The sequence below is a fragment of the Salvelinus namaycush genome, unplaced genomic scaffold (assembly GCF_016432855.1).
Source record: "Salvelinus namaycush isolate Seneca unplaced genomic scaffold, SaNama_1.0 Scaffold244, whole genome shotgun sequence".
In the NCBI taxonomy this organism is placed as follows: domain Eukaryota; kingdom Metazoa; phylum Chordata; class Actinopteri; order Salmoniformes; family Salmonidae; genus Salvelinus; species Salvelinus namaycush.
In genome coordinates this window covers 239,020-244,414 of record NW_024059275.1, presented here as the reverse complement: position 1 = coordinate 244,414, position 5,395 = coordinate 239,020, and positions in this window count along the sequence as shown.

Below are 5,395 nucleotides of genomic sequence, written 5' to 3'. Positions count from 1 at the left end.
TCATGATAGTGTAACGAGTCAGATATGGTCCGCGGACCTCTCACTCGGGAACCCACCGTCTTAAACCATTAGACCAGTGGTATTCAAAGCTGGGTAATTGCAGTGCGGTCGTCAAATTTTAAAACCAAAAATGCAGAGCACCGATCATTTAATGGGACAATAAATATTCCATATTGAGAAAGATCATTTGAAAATAAAATTTTATTGAGTAAATTTATGTACGGTATTTGTTCTCTCAATTTTGATAGGAGAGATGAAAAAAATTGGGTCCCCAGAAATTCTGGTGGAAAAAATTAGGTCCTCACTTAATAAAAAAAAAAAAAAAACACTGGTTTAGACTAAGCCTAAATCCCGCAACCCCACGGGATTTAGGCTTAATCCCCACGGGATTTCAGGGGGGTGGGGGGGGGGGGTGAGCCAACAGCCAACCATAACATGCCAGGTGGCGACACCTCATTGGATCTCCCAACCCACCAGGAAGGAACCAATGTGGCTCCCCCGCTCCATGACTCACCCTGACATGTTCATTCTGACATGTTGTTCTATGAGTCTATGGACTAATGCTGCTGCATCTGCAAACCCCCTGGCCCTCAGGACTGACATGTGAGACACTATGAGACACTGGGCCCTCAGGACTGACATGTTATTCTATGAGACACTGGGCCCTCAGGACTGACATGTAGTTCTATGAGACACTGGGCCCTCAGGACTGACATGTTATTCTATGAGACACTGGGCCCTCAGGACTGACATGTAGTTCTATGAGACACTGGGCCCTCAAGGACTGGTGTTTGACACGAGTGGATTGGAGCAGTGTTTCCCAACCCTGGTCCTCCAGTACCCCCCAACACCCTTGTCCTAAAGTACCCCCAACACCCTGGTCCTCCATTACCCCCAACGTCCTGGTCCTCCAGTACCCCCCAACACCCTAGTCCTCCATTACCCCCAACACCCTGGTCCTCCATTACCCCCCAACACCCTGGTCCTCCATTACCCCCAACACCCTGGTCCTCCATTACTCCCAACACCCTGGTCCTCCATTACTCCCAACACCCTGGTCCTCCATTACTCCCAACACCCTGGTCCTCCATTACCCCCAACACCCTGGTCCTCCATTACCCCCAACACCCTGGTCCTCCATTACTCCCACACCCTGGTCCTCCATTACCCCAACACCCTGGTCCTCCATTACCCCCACACCCTGGTCCTCCATTACCCCCAACACCCTGGTCCTCCATTACCCCCAACACCCTGGTCTTCCATTACCCCCAACACCCTGGTCCTCCATTACCCCCAACACCCTGGTCTTCCATTACCCCCAACACCCTGGTCCTCCAGTACCCCCCAACACCCTGGTCTTCCATTACTCCCAACACCCTGGTCCTCCAGTACACCCCAACACCCTTGTCCTAAAGTACCCCCAACACCCTGGTCTTCCATTACTCCCAACACCCTGGTCCTCCAGTACCCCCCAACACCCTGGTCCTCCAGTACACCCCAACACCCTTGTCCTAAAGTACCCCCAACACCCTGGTCCTCCATTACCCCCAACACCCTGGTCCTCCATTACCCCCAACACCCTGGTCTTCCATTACTCCCAACACCCTGGTCCTCCATTACCCCCAACACCCTGGTCCTCCATTACCCCCAACACCCTGGTCCTCCATTACCCCCAACACCCTGGTCCTCCATTACCCCCAACACCCTGGTCCTAAAGTACCCCCAACACCCTGGTCCTCCATTACCCCCAACACCCTGGTCCTCCATTACCCCCAACACCCTGGTCCTCCATTACCCCCCAACACCCTGGTCCTAAATTAACCCCCAACACCCTGGTCCTCCAGTACCCCCCAACACCCTTGTCCAAAAGTACCCCCAACACCCTGGTCCTCCTGTACCCCCCAACACCCTGGTCTTCCATTACTCCCAACACCCTGGTCCTCCAGTACACCCCAACACCCTTGTCCTAAAGTACCCCCAACACCCTGGTCTTCCATTACTCCCAACACCCTGGTCCTCCAGTACCCCCCAACACCCTGGTCCCCATGTACACCCAACACCCTTGTCCTAAAGTACCCCCAACACCCTGGTCCTCCATTACCCCCAACACCCTGGTCCTCCATTACCCCCAACACCCTGGTCCTCCATTACCCCCAACACCCTGGTCCTCCATTACCCCCAACCCCCTGGTCCTAAATTACCCCAAACACCCGGGTCCTCCATTACCCCCAACACCCTGGTCCTCCATTACCCCCAACACACTGGTCCTCCATTACCCCCAACACCCTGGTCCTCCATTAACCCCCAAACACCCGGTCTCCATACCCCCAACACCCTTGTCCAAAGTACCCCCAACACCCTGGTCCTCCTGTACCCCCCAACACCCTGGTCCTCCAGTACCCCCAACACCCTGGTCCTCCATTACCCCCAACACCCTGGTCTTCCATTACCCCCAACACCCTGGTCCTCCAGTACCCCCCAATAGCCTGGTCCTCCAGTACCCCCAACACCCTGGTCCTCCAGTACCCCCCAACACCCTGGTCCTCCAGTACCCCCAACACCCTGGTCCTTCATTACCCTCCAACACCCTGGTCCTCCAGTAGCCCCCCCCCCCCCCCCACAACCTGGTCCTCCATTACTCCCAACACCCTGGTCCTCCATTACCCTCCAATGCCCTGGTCCCCAATCCCCCAACACCCCTGGTCCTCCATACCACCCCAACACCCTGGTCCTCCATTACCCCCCAACACCCTGGTCCTCCATTACCCCCAACACCCTGGTCCTCCATTACCCCCAACACCATGGTCCTCCATTACTCCCAACACCCTGGTCCTCCAGTACCCCCCAACCCTGGTCCTCCATTACCCCAACACCCTTGTCCTCCAGTACCCCCACAACCCTGGTCCTCCAGTACCCCCAACACCCTGGCTTCCAGTACCCTCCAACACCCTGGTCCTCCAGTACCCCCAACACCCTGGTCCTCCATTACCCCCAACACCCTTGTCCTCCAGTACCCCCCAACACCCTGGTCCTCCATTACCCCCCAACACCCTGGTCCTCCATTACCCCCCAACACCCTGGTCCTCCAGTACCCCCCAACACCCTGGTCCTCCAGTACCCCCCAACACCCTTGTCCAAAAGTACCCCCAACACCCTGGTCCTCCTGTACCCCCCAACACCCTGGTCCTCCAGTACCCCCAACACCCTGGTCCTCCATTACCCCCAACCCTGGTCTTCCATTACCCCCAACACCCTGGTCTTCCATACCCCCAACACCCGGTCCTCCATCCCCCCACACCCTGGTCCTCCAGTACCCCCCAATAGCCTGGTCCTCCAGTACCCCCAACACCCTGGTCCTCCAGTACCCCCCAACACCCTGGTCCTCAGTACCCCCAACACCCTGGTCCTCCAGTACCCCCAAACACCTGGTCCTCCAGTACCCCCCCAACACCCTGGTCCTCCATTACTCCCAACACCCTGGTCTTCCATTACCCTCCAATGCCCTGGTCCTCCATTACCCCCAACACCCTGGTCCTCCATTACCCCCAACACCCTGGTCCTCCATTACCCCCAACACCATGGTCCTCCATTACTCCCAACACCCTGGTCTTCCATTACCCCCAACACCCTGGTCTTCCATTACCCCAACACCCTGGTCCTCCAGTACCCCCCAACACCCTGGTCCTCCATTACCCCCAACACCATGGTCCTCCATTACTCCCAACACCCTGGTCTTCCATTACCCCCAACACCCTGGTCTTCCATTACCCCCAACACCCTGGTCCTCCAGTACCCCACACCCTGGTCCTTCATTACCCCCCAACACACCTGGTCCTCCAGTACCCCCCCAACACCCTGGTCCCTCCATTACTCCCAACACCCTGGTCCTCCATTCCCCCCAACACCCTGGTCCTCCATTACCCCCAACCCCTGGTCTCCATTACCCCCAACACCCTGGTCCTCCATTACCCCAACACCCTGGTCCTCCATTACCCCCCAACACCCTGGTCCTCCATTACCCCCAACACCATGGTCCTCCATTACTCCCAACACCCTGGTCCTCCATTACCCCCAACACCCTTGTCCTCCAGTACCCCCCAACACCCTGGTCCTCCAGTACCCCCAACACCCTGGTCTTCCAGTACCCTCCAACACCCTGTCCTCCAGTACCCCCCAACACACCTGGTCCTCCATTACCCCCAACACCCTTGTCCCCAGTACCCCCCACACCCTGGTCCTCCAGTACCCCCAACACCCTGTCTTCCAGTACCCTCCAACACCCTGGTCCTCCAGTACCCCCCAACACCCTGGTCCTCCATTACCCCCAACACCCTGGTCTTCCATTACCCCCAACACCCTGGTCCTCCAGTACCCCCCAACACCCTGGTCCTCCAGTACCCCCCAATAGCCTGGTCCTCCAGTACCCCCCAACACCCTGGTCCTCCATTACCCCCAACACCCTTGTCCTCCATTACCCCCAACACCATGGTCCTCCATTACTCCCAACACCCTGGTCCTCCAGTACCCCCCCAACACCCTGGTCCTCCATTACCCCCAACACCCTTGTCCTCCAGTACCCCCCAACACCCTGGTCCTCCAGTACCCCCAACACCCTGGTCTTCCAGTACCCTCCAACACCCTGGTCCTCCAGTACCCCCCAACACCCTGGTCCTCCATTACCCCCAACACCCTTGTCCTCCAGTACCCCCAACACCCTGGTCCTCCATTACCCCCCAACACCCTGGTCCTCCATTACCCCCAACACCCTGGTCCTCCATTACCCCCAACACCATGGTCCTCCATTACTCCCAACACCCTGGTCTTCCATTACCCCCACAACCCTGGTCCTCCAGTACCCCCCAACACCCTGGTCCTCCAGTACCCCCCAACAACCTGGTCCTCCAGTACCCCAACACCCTGGTCTTCCATTACCCCCAACACCCTGGTCCTCCAGTACCCCCCCAACACCCTGGTCCTCCAGTACCACCCCCAACACCCTGGTCCTCCATTACTCCCAACACCCTGGTCCTCCATTACTCCCAACACCCTGGTCCTCCATTACTCCCAACACCCTGGTCTCTCCATTACTCCCAACACCTGGTCCTCCATTACCCCTCCCCAACACCCTGGTCCTCCATTACCCCCCAACACCCTGGTCCTCCATTACCCCAACACCCTGGTCCTCCATTACCCCCAACACCCTGGTTCCTCCATTACCCCCAACACACCTGGTCTTCCATTACCCCCAACACCCTGGTCCTCCATACCAAAAACCCAACACCCTGGTCTTCCATTACCCCAACACCCTGGTCATCCCAGTACCCCCCAACACCCTGGTCTTCCTTCACCTGTCCCAACAACCCTGGTCCTCCAGTACACCCCAACACCTGTTTGT